The sequence below is a fragment of the Corvus moneduloides genome, chromosome Z (genome assembly GCF_009650955.1).
Source record: "Corvus moneduloides isolate bCorMon1 chromosome Z, bCorMon1.pri, whole genome shotgun sequence".
In the NCBI taxonomy this organism is placed as follows: Eukaryota; Metazoa; Chordata; class Aves; order Passeriformes; family Corvidae; genus Corvus; species Corvus moneduloides.
Window position 1 is genome coordinate 28224593 of NC_045511.1, and position 23391 is coordinate 28247983.

The following is a 23391-nucleotide window of genomic DNA, read 5'->3' on the forward strand; positions in this document are numbered from 1 at the left end:
AGGGGGACTGGAGGATGACCTTTGTTCTGGATAGAATAGAATAGAATAGAATAGAATAGAACCCCTTCAGCTGGGAGAGACCTACAACAATCATCTAGTCCAATTACCTAACAAACTCAGGACTGACCAGGTTAAAGCCTGTTATTAAAGGCATTGTCCAACCATTGTAAACTCTGACAAATCTGAAGTATTGACCACCTCTCTAGGACCTCTGTTCCAGTGTTTGACCACTCTCTCTGTAAGGTCTCTTTACTATTTCTCTAAAGAAATAGTTCCTAATGTCCAGTTTAAACCTCCCCTGGTGCAGTTTTGAACCACTCCCACATGTCCTGTCACTGGTTGCCAGAGAGAAGGGTTCCTCTCCCCTTCTCCTTTCAGCCCTTTTGCCAGCCACGCCTCTGAACACATCTAGGGCCCTTCACATCTTTCTTAGTTTGTGGGGCCAGCACTGCACACAGCTCACAAGGTGAAGTGGCACCAGTGCTGAATACAGCAGGATCACCACCTCTTTTGACCATTTTTTGATGCTCCCCAGAATGCAGCTTGCCCTCTTGGCTGCCCAGCCACACTGCTGCCAAACAGCACCCCAGATCCTGTTCTGCAGGGCTGATCTCCAGCCACTCTTCTCACAGTTCATACTTGTGTCCTTAGTCACTCTGCCACAAGTGCAGAATAAGGCACTTGGACTTGTTTAATTTCACACCATTAATTATTGTCCAATGCTTCAAACTATCTACATCCCTCTGCAAGGCCTCTCAACTCCCAAGAGAGTCAACAGCACCTCCCAGTTTGGTATCCCTTGTTAATGGCATGTTCAATTCCTTCACCTAGATTGTTGATAAATATATCGAACAGAACTGGTCCTGGAATTGAGCCCTGAGGAACACTGCTGTTGGCTGGTCACCAGCCAGGGGTAGTCCCATTCACTACAATCCCTTGAGCACTGCCCTTCAGCTAATTTTTCACCCAGAATCATGAGCCTGTTCATTCCACAACTGAAAAATTTGTTCAGAAGGGTGTTGTGCATCAAAATCCTTACTAAAATCCAGAAAAACTACATCTTTCTCTTCATCCACAAAGTGAGTGACCTTATCATAGAATATCAGATTTTAGTTAAATAGGACTTTACTTTTGTGAACATGAGTTAACTGTGTCTGATGATTGCATTGTTCTTTAAATGCCTTTCAATAGTATCCAGTATAACCTTCTCCATAATTTTTCAGGAACTGAGGTTAGACTCACAGGTCTGTAGTTCTTTAGGTCTTCCCTCATGCCCTTTTTGTGGATTGCAATAACTTTGGTAGCTCGCAGTCAGCAGGGACCTCCTCAGACTCCCAAGACCTTTGGTAGATGATCAAGAAATGTGATAAAATCCTAGAATCATTACAGCTGGAATAGACGTCCAAGATCATTAAGTCCAACTCTGACCAATCACCACCATGTCAACTAAACCAAAGCATTAAGTTCCACATCCAGTCATCTTTTAAACACTGCAAGGGATGGTGACTCTACTACATCCACTGGCATCCTGTTCCAATGCCTGACAACCCTTTCAGTGAAGAAATTCTTCCTGCTGTCCAACCTGAAATTTCCCTGACACAGCTTGAAGTCATGTCCTTTTTCCCTGTCACTGGTTGCCTGGGAGAAGAGACCGACCGCCACCTGGCTACAGCTTCATGTCAGGTAATTGTAGAGAATGTTTATGTCTCCCTTGAGCCCCCTTTTCTCCAGGCTAAACAACCCCAGCTCCCTCAGCTGATCCTCATAGGATTTATTCTCTGGAGCCTTCACCACCTCCATTGCCCTTCTCTGGACTTGCACCTTCTTGTAGTGAAGGGCCCAGAACTGGGCACAGAACTAGAGGTGTGACCTTACCAGTGCTGAGGACATTGTCCCATCATAACATCCACTAGTTCCTTCAGTACCCTGGAATGAAAATATTAGGGTTTTTTAATGGAACTTTGTTAGCTGAGTGTATCAGCCATTTGTATCTGCTGAAAGAATCAACCAGTTACTCTTAGCTGAGTGTACCAACGCAGTGTTTAGCTGTTTGTCTCTAAGTTTGCCAAAAGAGCGTGAATGTCTTCCTACAAGCATATTACACAGACCAGTGATGAAAATCATGTTTTATGTGAGTCAACTCTAGATTACAATTGCTACTCATTTCTAAGAGTACTTTTTACCTGTACCCTGATTTAAATCCATTGCTGTGTCCCCCTGCTAAATTAATATGCCACCTAATATGTATGTTTCAGAGCCAGTCTTATTTTTGTCCCATTTAACTGAATCATTTTCTATTGATCTCCTGGACATGTTGCAAGACCAAAGGCTACCCTCACAGAATGTACTAAATATGTATTTAGGAGACCGAAATTTTGTTAGTAGTATACAAATATATTCTGAATATATTCATATGTGATCTTTATAAGTTCTCAGTAGAGTCCAGTGGACTTTGAAGCATGTATTTGTTCCTATTCTAGTTTCTCACAAATAATGAGTTCTTTTAATTTAGAGGGGAACTGCCTCCACCCAGACATTTCTTATTGTTATCTCTAACTGCTGCCAAAAAGGTTCAGGATTTCTAGAGGTATTATAAGATGTTTTAATTTCAGGCTAAAAAAAAATGCCTCTTATAATTTTGTTCTGGCATTCAAGGAATATCAGAATATTAACATTTTTATATCTGTTAATTAGAATGGGTTAATGGGAATGTTAGCATTTCTGAGTCTTATTGAAAAAATTAAAAAGTAATCTAAAGAGAAGAAATTCACAGTAGTGTCTAATTTTGAACTTACTGCAATCTTGGGCAAGAAAAGAAGTCACTATAAAAACATTTAAATGCTGTTTAATTCTATTGGTGTATCTCTGCAACGATATCAAAATACATTAAATTAATGAAAGCTTACTTCTATAGAGGAATGGACAAATCAAATGGGTATTTCTAGTGGCAGAAGACATCCTGATCACCCATCTTCTGTGGGCTTTTTTCCATTTTGCCTTTCTCCACATTCCCCCATGCAGACGAGTCAGATATGTGGAAGGCCTTGGTTTTTACCTGCTGATAGGGGTGGCGTAATTCCCCTTCCCTTCATAGGTGAAAGACTGGAGCCTATCCAGGTCATTAGGACCAAGCAGAATAATTAGCCAACAAAAAAAAAAGGAAACAAAAAGGAAGATTTCTTTATCAGCAGTAAAACAGTTTTTTGCACAGTCGACCTGGTTTGTTCTACACAGCCTGCCACAGGCTTAAGATACCTTCACTGTCACTTCTCCAACAAAGGACAGTGTGAAGCTTGGCTGAGAAGGGGGAATGAAAACAGTAGAGTGCTGACTTTATATCTGGGTACAAGAATATGGCGTGCTGATCCAGTCCCCAGCACAACAAAAAGGACATTGTAAAATGAATAACATCCTGGGAAGTACTTCCAAAATTGATAGGACTTGGCTGGTCTCCCCAGATGTGAGAAAAACTTGATGAAGGCAACTATTTTTATTTTTCTCATTGTGATATGGGGAGACTACAATGAAAACCCTACCACTAGAGAAAAACCTGTAGCTGTAGTGCAGGTTCAGGACCAAGATGAGCAGACAGGGACAGAGATGACTCCTGGCTTGCTTCTCAGGCTGGTTGCTACGAATCCCACAAACCTAGCTCCTAGGGAAGGGTGGAGGAGGTAACGATGCCAGCTGGTAATACTGAATGACATATGCTATTTCTGCTTAAGCTGTTTGCTCAAGGGATTTTAGAGCAGGCCATCTGCACAAAAAGGTTGTTCACGGTAAGCATATGTATCTAGCATGTGTCACTCCTGTACTGCCTAAACAAGTGGCAGGACAAAGGTGACTGAGTGACTTCTGATAAAGGAAGAAAATAACAATTGCATGAGTTATGACGAGATTAAAGACCTAGGAAGAATAATTTACCTCACTAAAAACAAATGTAGTACTGTGGATTTCTGTATTTTAAATGGAATGATGACTTAATAGTTTGGAACACAAAATTAGGTATTTTGCTTACAAACAGAAGTGTATAGGGATAATATGAGTTTAAGTGAACAATGATTTGTATCCTGTAGCAGATTCATGCTGTGTGGAAGACATTGGGATTAAAGGCCTGAAACTAATGTCATAGTTCCCACTGTAAAAATAGAAATGTACCTCTATCTGAGTCAGCTGCAAATCCTCATCTTAAAGGAAAAGGTTATTGCCATTCTAAATTTAATGTCGATGCTTGATAAATTAAGCAAGGAATAATCTGAGGACAATTTACATCAGGTGGATTTGAAAGCCATCTTCTTCTTGTCTATCGTTTGCTTTTTTATGTAGATGTTTCGCCTGTCTGCCTCCTCTAACAGTTTCTTCCTACTTTCCTTTCCCATGTCAGTTCCATCAGCCATTGACCAAGCTTGAACAGGACTGCAAGCCTACTCACTTATCTCTGTCAAAACCCCACTACTTTTCCTGCATGCTACATAAAGCCATCTTAGAATCACAGATTCGTGGAACAATCAAGGTTGGAAAAGACCTCTGAGATCATCAGGTCCAACACTGCCAAGTCCACTAAGTTCCACATTTAATTTATTTTGACTGCTCTGAGGGATGGCAATTCCAACAATTCCCTAGATATCCTGTTCCAGTGCCCGACCACCCTTTCAGTGAAGAAATTTTTTCTAATATCCAACCTAAAACTCCCCTGGTGGTACTTGAGTCCATGTCCTCTTCCCCTGTCACTGGTTGCCTGGGGGAAGAGACCAACCCTCACCTGATTACAGCCTCCTTTCAGGGATTTGTAGAGAGCGGTAAGGCCATGCCTGAGCCCCCTTTTCTCCAGGCTAAACACCCTCAGCTGCTTCAGCTACTCTCCATATGACTAATTCTCCGGGCCCTTCACCAGCTCCTTTGCCCTTCTTTGGACATACTCCAGCACCCCAATGTCTTTCTTGTCTTGAGGGGCCCAGAACTGGACACAGAACTCAACGTTCTGTCTCAGCAGTGCTGAGTACAGGCGGACAGTCACTGCCCTGGTCCTGCTGGCCGCACTATTACTGATACAGGCCAGGATGCCACTGGCTTCTTGGCCACCTGGGCACACTGCTGCCTTGTGTTCAGGTGCTGTTGACCAGCATCCCCCTTTTCTGCTGGGCAGATTTCCAGCCACTCTGCCCCATCTGTAGCTGTGCACGGGGTTGTTGCGACCCAAGGGCAGGACCTGACACTTGGCCTTACTGAATCTCATACAATTGGCCTTGGCCCATTGATCCAGCCTGACCAGATCCCTCTGCAGAGCCTTCCTGCCCTCCAGCAGATCAACATTCTCACAAAACTTGGTCCTCTGCAAATCGACTGACGGTGCACTCAATCATCTCATCCAGATCAATGATAAAGCTATTAAACAGAACTGGCCCCAAATGCAAGGGCATCTTGGTACATGATCCTGTGTTGCTGTGAGCAGAAATGCAAATTCTCTTTGTTTTTAAAATTACCATTTCACAGATCAACTCTGATCTTCTTTCTTATTTGACCTCTATCTTTTCCACTTTACTCAAAGCACTTCTTATTGCGGATATTGCTTTGCTTCTTTCCCTGACAGCTTATTTCTTCTTTTCTCAGTCAAGGAGCATTTGAAAAAGTGGCAAACTGTGGACATCTATTGTACTAAACCTGAGAGGTTTTTCTGCATTCACTGAGATTAGACTGTAGCAATTTTAAATACTAAATAATTGATTTTGGAGGTTACTAAAGGCAGAAGAAAGCAGCTTCTCAAATGTAGCATCTTCAAAAGAAATTACATTTACAAAGGTCATCAGTAATTCTGCTATCATTACCTCACATTGATCACTGTATTGCTGCTATACTACTATCAGAGTAAAAAGATGAAAAAAGATCACATTCAGTAACCCCAAAAGAGAAAAAGAAAAAAGTTTGGTTTTTTGAAACCTAAGAAATTGGTTTCAAACCACAATCACTAAAATTATCCATGGATTCATTGACACTAATTTAAAATTGTGGTGAACTTCTGAACTACAAAACAATAAAAACTTTTCGTTATTTAACTGTCTATCTCATCATTTTATGAAAATGAAAGATATTTAATGTGTAAAAATATTTTTATTAATAATTCTTGAAATCTTATGAGTTTTACGAAGCTATTTAAAAATTCTCTTCCAGTGTTATAAGAAACATAATTGTGCTTACAGTTATTACAGAAATGTTCAGACAGGTTTTTTTGTGTGTTTTTAACAAAAATCCTAAGTCTAAACAGCAAAACAGATCCATTCCCAAGAGCTACTTTATGTTTCTTAAAAAAACACGGTTTTCACTTCTTTAATTACAAGAATAAGCTTCTTTTAAAAATCAGGTCCTTCGATAATGGGGAACTGTATACATTTAAAAAACGTATTTGTCGTTAATGTAGTTCAGGAGTGGTATGTACTTGTACGGGGAAGCTGAGTATGATCATATTAAATGAATATATTTTTCACTTGATTATTCTTCTGTGTTTGTCATATAAATTGGAAAGAGGAAAATAATTTTCTCTGTTGGAGCATAAAACAAATTAGACATAATGGCACATAAAAAGTAAGCCATAATCACACTCTTGAAAACGAATGCATTTTACAGGATATGTAGCCATTAAGGCAGTCACAACATTTTAAACCTACTCAGTTCAACACACCTGCAATCTATTCACTTTCTGATGGCAGCATTTTTTGAAGCTGGCACTGATAATTAAATAAATTGTAGGTGGAAAACCTAAACTTATCTTACATTGCAATGTGCCAGATTTTTCTTCCTTTTTCTTCAGTATTTCACTGAACATTTTTTTGTTCACTCTATAGTCTTTTGATGGCATTTCCTTTAGAGATTGGGAGCATTTTTATTTTTTGCTCTGAACACATATTAGCAGATGAATTTAGGAATAGTCCATGGACAGGATAGATATTACACTGTAGTGTAGCATGACCAAAGGGACCAGGTGGCAAAGGTGAGAATGACCAATATAAGCTGCTATGGTTGAATGCCAAGGAAAACATTGCTTCATGTTATTCTTCCAGAAATACTCATTTTGTTAGATCAGTTCACTGACAAATACTGGAAAGCCTTTTCCTGACAATTTCTTACAGACTTGCACCTTCATTTAAACAGTTTAAGGGCAAAAATCTTTTTCCTATCCCCCATTTTCCTCCCAATACCAAAGAGCACACTTTCACATCACCTCTAGGCATATCAGGATAGCCCTTAACCACCATAAATGACTTCTCATTCAGCTGATGACAGTCCAGGAGCAAAGAAGAGACTTCCTTTACTGATCATTCTGCAAAATCAAAGATAAAGCTTTGTTTCTGAAAGACCATTTATGGTCACCTTTATGCCCTGGAACTCACAGATTCATTTTCACTCCTTAAGCCCATGCCCAAGTGATTTGCAAAATAAGCAGTATTAGTAAATGTGCCTCCAAGAGTGAAAATCGAGCACCACAGGAGTCTTTCCACCTAACTTGAGTCAGATTCCACTTAAGAAGGGTCAGACTGCACTCCAGCTGAACAGATATAAAGTTTTAGAATAAAACTCATACATTTCGGAAACTCTGCAGAGCATGACTGTGCTTATGGTTTTGGTGTCTGAAAATCATGGGGTTTTTAAGAACTTTAACTAATGTACATGACTTCAGTGGAATCTGTATTTACCTCTGGGGACATTAGTCACTACACACAATACTCCCAGTGACTGAAGAATTCTTCTAACTAAAGGTCCACCTAAATTCAGGAAGGATGAAGGAACATCACTAGCTGGAAAGGTGGCTAATCTCTAATGGGATATGTATGAAGTTAGAGTTGCACAGTAAAATGAAAAAAAATTAGAAACTAAAATAAAAAATAAAAACAAAATAAAGGAAAAGAGAACAAAAAAAAGAAGGAGAAAAAGAGAAAGTCACAATGGACCATAGATAACACATAATCTATGCATAGTAAAGAACAGGGATATCGAAGTTGAAGTCAAAATCCTAGTCAAACACTCTAATCTCAGCACATTGGGAGTAATATACCAGTAAAGAAGGGCTTCAAAATCCTTCTGATGTTATGGTTAACAAGTATTTTTCATGTTATTTAGTTTAAAGGTGACCACCTCCAGATAAAGAGATGTTACAGAACCTCTGCTGGTGGAGCAGATGGCTCAGACTCTCTATATGGGATTTTGGTAATCTCCTTATCTGGTAACAGATAAAGAGAAAATCCTTCAAGTCTGAATAAAAAGGAATTACAGAAATATGAAGATAAAGTGCTTTCTATCTTTCTCTATCTCATCTCAGGGAAACGCTATTTGATAAAGAAGGGGGTTTTTTCTGAAAAAGGAGACGGAACTGCCCTTTATGAATTTCCTCATAAGTTTACTGTGAAATGTCAGGACAAAATCAGTCTTTCTCAGGAGGTAAAATTCACAGGTCATCTTGAGGAGAAGATTAAAAATTACAGTGTAGAACTCATTGACAACTTTGACTCAAGCATCAGTAATGATTGACGGTGAAATTTTTACTTGTCTGATGTTACTGAATCATCAAAGGTTTTCTTTAAAAAAATCATTTCTTTCAGTGATGGCTGCTCAGAGAACAAAATTTAATGCAAGTAATCTGTAGGCTACACATTGCCTATGGTTCTCCAGAGTTTTTCAGTGTGCTAGCTGTTTTGAATCATCTACCATGAGCATTTTCATTCTGACCTCTCTTGCAAAAACAGAGAGCAGAGAGAGATTACAAAAGGGCTAAACATCAGGGCTGGAACCACGTGTTCTGTAACTGGCATTATTTCCCACTGCACATGGCAGCCACCCACAGTGGTGTGCACCTGAAATCCAACTCACAAAGCCTGAAAGTTGGCTCAGCCAGCAGAACCTTGGTGTGACTCTGATGAGCATCACCAGGTCCCATGGATGGTCCAAAAACTGGGCAGTCATCTCCTGCAGGGTGGCCTTGAGGCCTGCGTAGGTTCTAGTACTTTGCACCATTCAAGCCAGTGGAAATTCGATCACAAATATCAATGCAGTTAGAGTATCAGGCCTCAACTTTTAAGTTCTAGTGGTAGAAAAATGTCTTGGAAGAACAGCTATTGCTCATTCTTGAAGACATTCTGTAAGCAATTCTTTCTGAACAATTTTTCAGAAGGAACAAGACTGATAAACCTGGAAGTGAGTCTGTCATTGCAAAAAAAAGGCAATATTTCCACTGATATATTTTCTCATTAAGAATTATTAATCTACTTTCGATAAATCAGCACTTACAATTTTCTACAGTCATTTGGCCACTGATTTTTATTTTATTTCCTTTCCCTATTTTGCACCTTGATCAGCCTAAAACTTCTTCAGTAGTTGTGTTTGTTCAACTATTTTAATCAACCATTGCAGGCAGTGGTTAATCTTCTGCAAAGATAGTTCAGCTATAGCCCAGTTCCCTCACTGCACTAAAATACAGCAGGGTCAAAGGGATGTTTTACAATGGGTTTTCTACTTAATTCTCGGTTGTATTTTCTACTATCTATTGAGTCTCCTTTTCAGCCTGATGAAGGAGATATTCAAACATTCCAGCTGCAACCCCCATTCCTGTGCCTAAGCTCATCTCACCTGCACCCTTGAACCAAACACATGAACCTAAGTTTGCCAGTGCAGCAGCCAAACACCAAAACAACTACTTTGCTTTCAGAAGTGACATTTTTAATGTGGTATTCAGTTAGAGATGTATTAACTTTGAAATCCTTATATATAGCCTAAAATACCAAGTTTTCTTTACAGCTAAGCATGCTTCCTTTGCTATTAGCTTCGTTCTTTTACGATAAGTGTTGCAATAGCATAATTTACTAGCATTTCTTGGAAAAAAAAATACTTCCAAAAACTCAGAGATAGATAGATGGCCCTAAGCTCCCTGTAGGATGAGCAGAAGACAGTCACCTCCAGACCACACATCAAAATCATTCCTAAAATCTGGCTGACCTTGATTAGCAAAGCATTGTGAGACTTCTTTCCCAAACTGGGTGGTGAAAATTCAGGATAAAGCAGTGAAACAAGATTTTAAACACTATGCTTATAACCCAGAAAGAAAGGTTAAAAAAACCTACCCAGCTGGCAACTGACAATGCTAGATAGAGGAAAGCAAGTTTAGATTTCAGATTATACTTGCCTCTAGACAAAGGAAGATAAACAAGCACAATTTCTTCATCATAAAGATACTAAAGAAGTTATTCCAACTCAAGTCTAGACAGTCTAGGAAAGTCAACACAGTAAAGTTTTGAGCTCTCTTTTATCAAAACCTATCGTTATTACTGGCCTGAGCTCCAGTGAAACACCTCTCATTTCCAAAATTAAGAAAATGAAGGCAACCATATGACCACATTTCTACTGACCTGACAGAGGACACTATTTAGGCTTCACACTTCATGTTAGCTGCAGAAATATAGGCAACACTTGATCCATTACAAACATTTCTAGAACAAAGCCACATTTTAACAAATATCCAAATGGCAGCATTTACAGTATTTACACTTTGTATAATCCGCAAAACAGTATTTTTCATCTTGCATCTGAATTACTAATGCCTTTGTGACCAAATCACAGTCTAACTATTCAAAATTGTGCCAGTTTATCACATGGTAGCACACATCAACAGAGTCCCATCATTTCAGTATACTGATAAAATTTCCATTTGCAGACAAATATCAGAAAAATGACCAAAGCATTGTCTCTAAGCCTGCAAGACATCTGAAAAAAGTCCTCAGTTATCCTCTATGTCATGGAGAAGAAAAGCACAGCTTCGCTGAAGAGGGATGACAACTCCTTCAGAAGTGGTTGGTGCTGTCTTGGTTCAGCACCAGGAGCCAGCCCACAGTGAGAACAGTGAGGTATTGAAACAATCTCTCCAGGAAAGTGGTGGATTTCTCAATCCTGTGAGCAGACACATGGTCCCAGAGAGCCCACATACAGAGTGTATGTGTCTGCACACAACGTCAGAAACACAGGCTTATTTTTGAGCAGATCTCTGGCTTTAGATGCTACAGCAGGTCAGATCAGAACTCCCAGATTCACTGAAAGAAAAAGAAACTGATTCAGCTTTATAATAAAAGAAATATACAATAATGAGTATAATAAAATAAAAATATAATAAAAGGCAGCTTCATTACTGTCATCAGTGGAGTTATATTTCTCACAGAATTTTATCACATCTCTTGTCAAAGAAGTACGCATTCACAGTTAGAGCTCATTTTACAGGTATCTCATCCTTTCAAACACTAGATTGAAAGGAGGTGGGTAGGAAAACACAACATTGGTTTCAGATATCCAAGTGCAATTTTCGTGATGTCTCACTTCAGATATGCAGCTGACCATACCTGCAGTCTGGCCCCGCACAGATTAACCTTCAGCCAAATTGCTTCAGTATTTCTGATATGACTCTGCTGCTAGAAAGCACCCACAATCACAATAGTGTTGTTGGACAATGTTCATCTAACTCAGAAAACAGCCAGGCTCCCCTTCTGCATGCATACTGCTAGATTAGATGGAAAGATACACTCAGGATATGATATACTGCGATCTGACATCGCTGTTTTTTCTTACAGCTGCAGCAAGAGCACATAGAACTCCACATTACAATAGAAAATCAAATAGGGTCACTGTCATTTAAAACAATATAAGCCAAGTTTATTTGGGTTTTTTTAACAGACCATTAGGAGAAACTGATAAATTAACTTCTACAAAGTTATTTCCTAAGAAATAAACACCTGAAAATGGCAGGATATTCTTTATCTGAACAGCTATGCAAGATGGTAAAAACCTCATGCAATCTCAGGAAGAAAAAACTTCGCTGGGGATTTGTGGTTTTTGGTTTTATTCCAGAATCCCCTCCAACACATAAAAAGTTTTTGGCTAAGTTGTTTATATATATAAAAATTACATATATATATATATATATATATATATATATATGGATATATAGCAACATAAGAACCAAAAGAATTTTGGTTTTTTGTTTGGGTTTCGTGTTTGGTGTTTTTTACCCTGTGCTGTGGCAAATTATATTCAATTGATGTAAAATTCAAACACTCCTCTACAGACATCTAATTAAACTCACTCTAAAATCTACATAGTGTGGCAGCTCCCATACGGAGAAAAAATAGTCCCCAGTTGTGCCACTTTACTATAGTTACTGTGTAATAATAGATTACTTAGGTATCATAAGCATAAAAGTCTTTTTGTATCAGCTAAATCGTTTTATGTCAATGACATAACATGAGTATAGCATTTTTCCATCTGTTCAGGACAAAAATGTACATGCACTGAGCGTTTTCACATTTATTTGTGTCTACGCAACAACCTCCTTCAATTAAGTGCAATACTCAGAGGAACAGCAGAACGCAAAGGTAATAGATACTGAAACACTCAAAATGCAAAGGTAGCGCTTGCATCAGATGATATCTACATTCAGGCTTACAAAGGAGATTTTTAAGTCTGAATTTTCCTTATACAAACTAAAGAATACCACAAATTTTGGGTTCAGTGTTGAAGTCAGAATTCAGCGAGCACTCACTGGTGAGATCCAGGAAGTTTTGTATTCAAAGGAACTTTTTTTGCACAACACACTGATAGACTTTTAAATACACTAAAAGGAAAGATAAAAAATCCTTTAATGTTAAGAAAAGCATTTGAGATCAACTAGCTTGCACACATCTTCAGAAATATCTAATCACCTTAAACCCTAAACATAAACCTTGGAAACACAAAACTGGGGCATGCTAAAATATGGAAATTTAAGGATATTTTGACTGTACATATCTTAACCCCAAAACTCAGAGACAGCTTTCTCATACAAAACAAGACAGATTAGTCCTTAGGAACACAGATCTGTATATAAAGAATGAACAGAACAAAGAAAAAGTTGGGAGGTAACAACTAATGAGCCTTTCCTATACATTAATTAATTTTTTTAAAGTAAGTCTTAGATGATATATTGCAGCAAAAATATTGTGCCATGGAGCCTGGACATGGTGAATTCTCAGGGGAAGCCTGTCCCCTTCACCAGTGACTCAGTCCAGAGCTCTGGAAGATGCGCCGGTATTTGGCCTGCAGTAGTGCAAGCACACACTAATTATTTAATTGTTGTTAAATAATACATGTGCTCTCTGTAACTGTTTTCTCTTTCATAAGCAATGACAGTCTAGTAGGATAGGGTTTTTCCTTTCCTTGGTATGGCAGGCTATTAGGAGGAACAAGACCTCCCTCTATGGTACTAGAACCAGTTGTACTTGGCCTTCCATGTCTTAAACCAGAAAAAAAATCAAGAATTATGCAAGGTCTTCACGTAATTCTTTGCCTAATATAGTAATAGGGAAAAATTGATGTGGGTGATACACAGGAACCTCTCCTGCTGGATTCTGGGCATGTGGAGGGGATTGTATATCCCAGGCTCCAGCCCCCCACCCAGGATGGTTGGGGGGCTGGAGCCTGGGATGCACAAGGAGAACCTGAGGAAAATGGGCTGGTTCAGCTTGGATGAGAAAGGAGGAAGGGTAGATTTTATCAGTGTTTCCAAAATGCTGATGGCAGTTATGAAGAAGGTGGAGGTGCATGAAGGCAAAACAAAATGCACTAGACATAAACTGAAAGACAGTAAATTACATTAGATGTAAAGAAAAATATTTTTAGAGAGAGGATGGATCAGGAAAAAGAGGCAGGACATGGGAGAAAGAACGTATTAAATATTCTTCTCTGCTCTCTCAAAGCTGCAGTAGAGCACCAAGATGGACTTCCGCCCATTATTTTCTACAAAGAGTTTCTGATTCACTGGTGGTGCTCGTGGTGAGTTTGAGTTGAAATATTTTATTTATTTGTTTAGGGAATTCTACCATCGCTTGCTCTCATTATTTTGTAAGTTAAATGAATAAATTACATTCTCTTAAAGTGGTCTTGAGCTTTTTCCAGATTTTCTTGATCCATGCAGCTCTTGCACTTTGTGTCCTTTTGAGAAGAGCTTCTATGATGCTTACTACCATCAGGAAGATTTCACTTTCAATCAGCTCTTAACTGAGCAGTCTAAATGTTCCTTTTCACCAGTTTTGGGGTTCATCAGATCTCCTACTGAGGCATTTCAGCTCACTGATGTAGTAGTAAATGATTATCCATCAAGTTTTTTGGCCACTCATACACATTAATGAGTAAGCTCACAGAGGGACCAGGCTCTGACAGGTGAGCTATTAGGTGTGCTTCAACCATCTTTCGTGCATACATATTTTAAAAAAAGACAGGCTAGGTGAATTCTGGCCATAATTACTTGTGGTTTCATGCCTTCTGCCACCACCTACGCATGCGCTATTTCCACTCACAGTTTGGTTTAACATAGACACTTTGATTTGCATCTTTTCACTGTCCTGCTAAGTCTGTTACAAGGCCTTTAGTGTTCACTGCTGTTCAACAGCAACAAGACAGTCAGGAAACATGAACTGCTTGGAGTGAGATGCAGGCTGACAGCAGCACAGCTTGGCAGTGCTCTTTGGGCCTGAGTAAACATTTCTCACCTCCTAGTGATCCTTTCATGGCTTGGCAAAGCCACCAGTGCAGCGTCATTTTGTCAATCTTTTTGCACCCAGTTGCCGTATGTACAGATAAGCTGCTGGTGATAGGACAGGAGCAAGATGAAGACCGGTGGTTAAACTTTTGAGTAGACAGGACATGCCTAATTTGACTCTGATGATGAAAGACTGACAGACTACACTCAGGGATATAAGGCTTCCTTTATCCTGAAACCCACCTTTGAACAGGTGTATACAGTCATCTTGTTTGGTAGAAAGCTCTATGTGAAACACAATGGTTCACTTTCTTAGGCTGACTTCAAAATTGAAAATTCATAATACCATCCTAGAATTTTGGGATCAAACCATATCTTGACAAAATAGGTTCTACCCAAGTAAGAGAATTTTAAGAATCCATTTTCCAACAGTAAGATACAGCTAGTGGGATTTTCATCTACCATTTCTTGTGACAAATTCAAGCTTTTCAGGTTTCCCAGAGTATGACCAGTTTATTCTACAGGTTTACATGTATGTGAGCATGGCTATTCCAAATTTTTACTGTAGAGAATAACACCATGCAGGCATCCTAAGGTCAGCTTCCTATCAGCAAGCCCAGCATGGAAAGATTTCCACAGCACTAAGGAAATTTCATGGTTAGAATTGAAATGTAGAGAAAAGAGAGGGCACACAGAGCAGAAGCAACTCAAGGTTGTGGTTTCATGGTTATTAATACAGCAGTCAGCAATGGAACTTTAATCCAGGTCAGGTAAGAACACAAGATGCATTTTTGACAAATATGCTAGAAGATGCAGTATGGATTTCTTCTGGATGCAAGAGGACAGATGAAAGCTATCTTGCAAAAAGCCTGAGGGAGTACAACAAACTACGTTTTTGTTGCTCTTGTTGCTTTTCTTTGGGTTCTGGCGCTTTGCTCGTTGCTTCAGAGGGGTTAAGGATGTTGAAGCAAAGACAAGGAGAGGAAATTAATCTGTATCAATTTGTGCTGTATCGTCCTTCTGTATTGTGCATTTCATGTGATTTTGGCATCTGAAAGCTGGATTTGCTGAAAGATCAACCCATGACTTCAGAGCACAAATACCACCTGATGAAAAAGGGACTGTGCCTTCTGGTTATTAAAGCATGCTCCCTAGGCCACTTCACAGACCCTCATGCAGAGGGAACTACAGCACGAGCACCATAAAACTGCCTGGCTCTGTATCACTGGAATAGGCATTGGTTGTATCATGATTTCATTTTTAAAACATAGTGTGCTATTGCTGCCTCCTATGGCCTCATTCTGCACCCTGTGAGCAAGTGGCAAAGTCTCATCCACTCCAAGTGGAAATAACTCTGATTTCCTGATTCTTCATAGAAGTGATTTCTCCTGAAAATGTGATTTTAAAATTTTCTCACCAATAGACCTTTAAACTTTGTTCCTACATTGCACTGTAAATATTGGAAATGTGAAAAGATGTAACAGAAGCACCAAAACTTTCAGTGTGTCACAATCCTCTTGCAAAAATGGAATAAAGTTCCTCACCAGGGTATCCCAATCAAAACCCACACAATTATTAGTCAATGGGTATTGGCTAAGGAACGTTAAGTTTGCCAGATACCAAGAGCTTACTGCAATTTCAAGAACTTGTCAATGCTCTAAGAACAGGTACAAGAATAGTGTTCTTCACTGGCAGGAAGGCCTAGTAGCTTGAAACTAAACATGGTTTTTTGGTGTGTGAGAAATTACAGTTAAAAAAAAGTCTTAAATGCAGTCTGATTCAAACAAGTGGAAGCACTAGGAAAATGTTTTAAATTCAGGTCTCTGAGGGTTGTACTGTCTCTAAACCACTAGCTGGGTCCCTTTGTTAAAGTGTGAAGAATGGGGAATGTGGACGGTGTTTGAAGCAGGAAAAGCAGTAGCAGATAACAGAAACTCGGATGTCAGTGCAAAGGGAGATAAAGAACACAGAAAATTCTGTGCAGCTTAACATACAATATGTTTTGGAAAATTCTGTTGGGGATAAGCAGCAATATCCAGGGTCACAGTAAAAAAAAAGATATTTTTGTTTATTTGGATTTTAGCTTTGTACCTTAATTAAGGTCTTGACTGGTAAAAATTTCCTTTTCCTCCTATGATAGCTTTACATACGTGTAATAGACTACCACAGCAATTCTGAAGTACTGACACTGAATGAAAGTGTCTCTTGCCCTTGTTAAGAAAACTTTTCTGAGTTTACCTCCCAGCCCTGCAGGCACTATAAATTTTTGTAGAAGCCTTGAGCATTGAAAAACGCTAAATTTCTTCCCCTAGACAGACTTCCCCAACCAGTGTGCATGAACATAGACTGAGACACCTTCAAACTAAAAAAAAAAAAAGGTTTGATAGGATTGGGAATTACTTTCAGAAAGTATTTGGCCCTTGCTTGCATTACTTCATACAAAGTACAGAAGAGTCACATATCACTACAGAGGTCTACCATTAAATGAAGAGAATAGCAGGGTATTTTTAAAGTGGGTGGTGAATCCTAGAGTGCCTACACATTATAATTTCATAAACTTCACATAAAATATTTAGCTCCAGTCATTAACAGAGACAGACTATCAAACTAGAACAACTCTGCTATAGCTATAAGGATACATGAAATTATCCAGGGATATAGGAATCACAAAATCACTGGTAATCACCTTTTAGCCCTTCTTACCGTTTGTTTCATTTCATCTACCGCTGCATTTCCAAGGTTCTGCTGAAACTCTAGGCAGAGATATTTATATGTCATCACCATTAAAAAGCAAAAGAAATATGCCTTCAAAAGAGAAACACGAAAACTTAGTCTTTTTCTTGAGGTTTTATCAAGCTTCAATAAGCAGATAAAAGCATCGTTTTGAACTAGGTTTTTCTGTTTGAACCAAAGGTTGAAAAACACCCACAATAAAGACCCTCATACATTGGTAGTTTATAAATGCAGAAAGCTCAACTGGAAAGAGTGTGAACAAATGTCTTTAATAAATGGCTGCCTAAATTTAGTTCTCTAAGCATGTGCAGAATATCTAATTAACTGCTGTATTTTCAAAGTTGCTGAGCAACAATCAGGTGCTCTTAACTTCTGCATAAACCATTTAGACAAGCAATGAAAACTTAGCAATGTAATCTTTTTTGTTTATCAGAAAGTCTTGTTGGCTTTACATATGTTTCAAGTTTTCATAGACACGTTTAAAAATATGGCAATAAATACCATTAACTGGTGTCACTTGCTGCGGTATCTAAAACTTGCTTGTTGTTTTTGTACTGTGCAAGAGTGGGAAACAGATCAAACAGCAGCAGGAAGCTCAGCTGTATCTTGCTTGAGGCTCTTACCTAATTTCCACCTGCTCACGGATGGGTTTTTTCAGTGTTTCACCTATTAACGTTCTCCAGACAGAGACCAAGTTCCAGGATGGTTTTTTCCTAATGTATACAGAAAAGGAGAATCCCACCAATTTAGATATCATTAATTCAGACCCACTCAGATGACTTGCTGCTGTCATTGCAAGGAGATTTGTGATTAAAATATTCCCTTAAAATAGTTTATTTTTTCTTGCTTCTGGCCCAAATACTGAGCTTTGAAGGAAAAATCATATGCCTCACTGGTGACTCTTTTGTCTCAATGGGAGCAGAATGCCCACTCAGTAAGTACTCTCACATGCAACAGATGTATATCTGTTTAGATAAATTTGTTGGGCTCAGGAGTTGACAATCCTCATTACCAGTTAGCAAGATTTACAAAGCAGAAAATGTAGCAGCACTGCTGTGTAAATTTGCAGCTAAATCTCTGGCGACAAGAACAGCCCTGGGAAGAACTGTATTATGATTTAATACAGAAGATCATCATTCCTGGCTGGTTTGTTTTCTAATTATTATTCATATATACATTATGTGACATTATTTTAAAAGGATACATCTAAGGTCTAATACTCAAGAAATTTACACTTCACTATGCAGAAGGCAAATTCTTCATAATGTCTGACTACTGGCAAATACTGAGGGGAACACAGCACGGAGCACACGCTGTGGAAGGAAAACAGCATCACAGCCTCTGGAGTATTTAGACTGGTAGAATTAGAAAGGAAAACTCCATCAGTTAATGGCTACTGTGACTTCCTTTATGAATGATTCATCTGCTTTTGTCCTTAACATTATAAATTTTATCATGCATTCCCAGAAATCAATGCAAGGTAAGTACAAGATATGTAAGTTCTTAAAAAACCACAACAACAACAACAACAAAAATTTAAAGGTTGGGAGTGGAGAGGAAATTCAGCAGAAAAGTTTCAAAAAAATTATTTCAAATTAACACACTCATATTTTCTTCCTTCCCCTTGCATTTTCCTTACCACTTCCCCTTCTCTTCACCCTTTCTCTTTTCCTTTTTATTGCCCTTCTACTTTCCTTTTACCTCTCACTTTCCTTTTCCAATTTTCCCTTTTTCCCTTCCCTTCCCTTTTCCTTTTTTTTCTTTTTCTTTTTCCTTTTTTGCTTTTTATTTCTCTTTTTTCTTTATCTCTTTTTCTTTTTCTTTTTTCTTTTTTTCTTTTTTCTTTTTTCTTTTTTCTTTTTTCTTTTTTGATTTTTCTTTTTCGCTTTTTCTTTTTCTCTTTTTTTTCTTTTTTTTTCTTGAAATTACTTTCTACAGAATAAGTAAGATGTCAGTGAGCTCTCAGAAAAGTGCATTTCCAAATGTTTGAACTAAAAATGTAGACACAAATAAGAGAAAATTAAGGGAGAGGAAATGGAAAGGAGAGCAGCAGCAAATGAGTGACATCAGACACTAGAAAGAGAACAAGTTTCATATTGTCTTGTTTTGTCATGAGAGGAATTCGAGCAGTTAAATTCACTTCTGGCATCCCTACACATTCATGAATTTCCAAGCAGGTCCTCTTTTCCCAGCTTTTCTTTTCTTCTCAGTGTTTTTTGCTCACTAGTGTTTAAACCAAGGATGGAAAGCAACACTGGTACATACTTAATGTCTGCCCACTTACAGAAAAGCTTAATGTAATTTTAAAAATATGTCTATTAGCATCCATGGCCACTAATAATCCACAGAGAAGACTACAGGATAAGCATCATCCTCTCAAGGTTTCAGTCTGTATCATGATACTTAGCAAAAAAAATCATGCTTGTAGGTCAGACTCCCATAATTTTTCAACTCCTTCTATCTAGATTTGTCAATTAAGTTTTAAGATGACATTTAGGAATAGTCATTTGGAGTAGCACATCTGCCATATAGATACTCACAGGATGATTGTACTTTTGCAGAAGAGAAAATTTCAATTAGGTGGATTTGGATTTGCAGGAATAGTTGTGGCTTACAGACGTAACTTATGACATGTACAGGGTCCTTGTCCCCATATGCACCAGCAATTGAAAAAACTGTGTAAATAGCAGTTAACTAGCAATTAAAAATTACAGAAGTTCAGTGTATTTGTCAATTATTTGATGAGTTCCCAAATCTCAGATATGGTAAAACAAGCAGTCATTCAACGCAGCTGTGCAAGCTGAAGCTGGTTATTAGCATCCAAATGGCTATGACAGATCCATTTTACTTCTGAAATTTTTTTATTCAGCACTACTCCAATCAGTAGACATTTTATTTATTTATTTATTTATAACCACATAAATAATTTAACTAATAATCATAAGTCTCCATTTTCCTTTTTAAACCTCAAATACAATAAGTCCTATGGCTAAATGCACAATTCTTAGATAATTCATTTATCCTAGAGAATATAATTACTATTCCTAGTATTATTCCTATTATTTAATCAGTTTCTAAACATTTTCTTCAAAAAAGAGGAGAGTGAATGAAAATTCAAATTAGTATAATGCCATAGATCACAGCAAAATTATATTGATGCAGAGGGACACGTATTTTTACATCCCTGGTTAAAATTGGCTTCTTACTGTTTGTTTAGAAAAAGGGTAAGGATTACACAACAGGAAAACTAAGGACATTTAACATTCATTAATTTTTTTTTCTGTATGTTATGAATCAGGCTATAAAGGGTATTACAAAAAGGTCAAAACAAAAAGGAACAGAAATGTAACATGCCATTCTAAATGTCTCTAGATGCCTAGGCAACCTATTTACAAGATTCCTGTGTTTGCAACAAGCTTCTTTGAGTTGCCACCACAAAACATTTTCATTTACCATCACAAAACACTTCATTTCAAATCTTGTTTCAGATGATTAGAGCTCTGCAATAAAAGATTAACTTTACTTCAAGAATCTTCCCAACATTGCGTTTCCCTAGAAAAAAAAATCCTGTAACATATATGTGTGCTTTAAGTCTGACTCCAGTTTTCTAGTCCTTTGAAGGAGGATTGAAGTAAATGAAGTAAATGACAAATACACTCATGTCATTATTATTAGCGGAAAAATGGGACCGTTCATTAAAATGTCGAGCAAAGAGATAGTGAAATGTGAAATTCAGTTCTCAGTCTGCCCCACTGGTATAAACAATCCAAACAGGCAAGACCACCAGAAGAGCAGGCGGCCTGGCTTGCTCGGGGCACATCCCTGCAGCTGTGGTGCCAGAGATGGAGACAGCAAGGCAGGGGGTACAAGTGTCACTATCCCCACTAGCCTCACACCCTGTATCACTCATTTTTTTCAAGAAGAAGCAAATGCTTTTCGACCACCCCTTGCTCAGGCGTTCAAAAAATTCAGGACACAGAAAACATATGTTCTGCTTGAAAAGAAATGTGTACTCTGGCAATTGCTGATTATGAAGGGGGGTTTCCAAAATCAAAAAACTAGTAATGGTGAGGGAGATGGACAACAAGTGACTGAAATGCAAGTTGGATCAGATGCAAGAGTGGAAACACTGTATTAACCCTGTCCCACACAGATGAGCAGCATACACCATAGGAGCTCCCGTTGTGATAGCCTGTGGAAAAAGCCACTCATCTAATGGAAAGCTCTGCATCTGTAAGACAAATGCAAGATTTCAAACACGACTCTTAAACCTTACCCATTCTATGCACTTTTGTGTCCAAAGTATGTACAAAGAGAAGTTTAAAAATCACCTCTGGCATTGCAATGGCAGACCCCTCAAACTTCTTGAGACAAGTAAGTGTCGTGCTAACACCCAGTGTGTTATCTAAAGGCATAATATGTGGCTAACAGTGGCTACGAGTCACTAACTGAAGAACTTAAAAAACTGTTAATTTTTGTTTTATACCCAAAGGTTGAGCTGAAAGGACACTTTTCTCTCATTAAAGAAAAAATTATCACAGAATTTAAAAGATAACAAAATATGTGGTTGTATCAACCACAGTTGAACTATCTTCCCAATCTGATCATCTGTCAAAAGCAAAACACCAGGAATACACTGATAAGCTAAAAAAGTAAAAAAAATTTTTAAAAAATCATAATTAAGAACAGGGACAAGTAGCAACACAAAACTCACAGTAAAGATATTACACAGGGATTTTTCCTTTTAGCAGAAGAACAGGTCCAATATACCATCATAGCAGGGAAATATAAACATTTGTGGAACTGAAGAAAAACAAAGAATATTCAGAACCAGTATGACTCAAACCACTTCAGGCACAGCTGGACACCAGCAGACTCAGAACAAGAATCAGATAAGCCAGGAGACCTTGGGAAGCAAAAGCTGTGACAGGACAAATCCCCGTACTGAGACTCGGTAAGTAGTATCAGACTAAACAGAAGACACATATGAACAAGCACTGAACTCAAGGAGTGACTGGAAGACAAGATAAATGGATCTACATTGGAAACAGAAATTGAAGCAAGAACTGCTGTGATAAGAAAGCACCATATTTGGGAAAAGTGAAACGCCATGTGGAAATTTCAAAGGAAGAAATGGACCAGTCAAAAGCAGTGAGGGAAAAATGCTTATAAATGCTTGCAACCAAAAAGCCTCAAACCTCACCCTGTCAATAAAGCAGATAAGGCACGGTATTCTTGAGAAGCCTTCAACAAATGCCACTCAGCATCAGACTCTGCGAAAATAAGGAACAGACTGCAGTGAACTTAAGGATAACATGAATCCAGGAAAAAAATCAGAAGCACAGACTGCAAATGAACTCCTGAAAACAGAAAAGCAATAGAGAGAAATGCACGAACAGCAGACATAGCAAAAAGCATTTTCTGTACCTCACTCATGCTGAAAAAGCTGTTCAGAGAAGGGAAGATAAATCCCTCTAAATGGTACCAGCTTTGAATCATTATCAGAATATTCCAACAAGAACTTTGCAATTACTGCAGCAACTGCAAAGGTGGCTCCATCTTATAAAGTCTTTTGTAAAGCAAAACTGCAAGGAAAAGCAGAAAATGTAGATGCAAAGGAGAAAGAGATCACAGGTAGGCCAGTTATTCATCCCAAAGGGTACAGCAGAACTGTGGAAGACAGCTGCCCCTTCACATCTTCGAGGATAATGACCTCAAAACAGCATTTCACAGCCTTCCCCAAATTTCCTTTTTGGAATATCAAGTATCACAAAACCAGAAAATTTCCAAAGTTAAACATTTTCATTATCACATGAATCAAATACATTTCATAAACACAAGAAATTGAAAACAATTGCAGGAAATTTTAAATTTTAAATTTGCACAACATAACAAAGGCATGTGAGGAGAATCATCTCTCTGACTTCTCTCTGAAAGTCTTTCACCTGACTTAAATGCCTTTATTTCCATCCTAGAGAGTGAACATGCTAAATCAGATACAAAAATTTTTCTTAGGCAGCTCAGAAATAGTGACAGGAAGGGTCTAATGAGACCCTGCTCCCAGGTTTCCTAAGTCATTTGATTTTGATAGTCTCGTTTGCATCCAGTTTGTCATG

At 38.3% G+C, this 23391-nt stretch overlaps 1 long non-coding RNA gene across 1 annotated transcript; it reads right to left on the reverse strand.

The window, feature by feature from the left end:
* Nucleotides 1-8142: 8142 nt before the first annotated feature.
* LOC116438585 lies at nucleotides 8143-18108 on the reverse strand. Its single transcript, XR_004237828.1, has 3 exons — nucleotides 17246-18108; nucleotides 12569-12640; nucleotides 8143-11069 (listed from the first exon to the last, which is right to left on the reverse strand). It is a non-coding gene; the product is annotated as an uncharacterized LOC116438585 (long non-coding RNA).
* Nucleotides 18109-23391: the final 5283 nt, after the last annotated feature.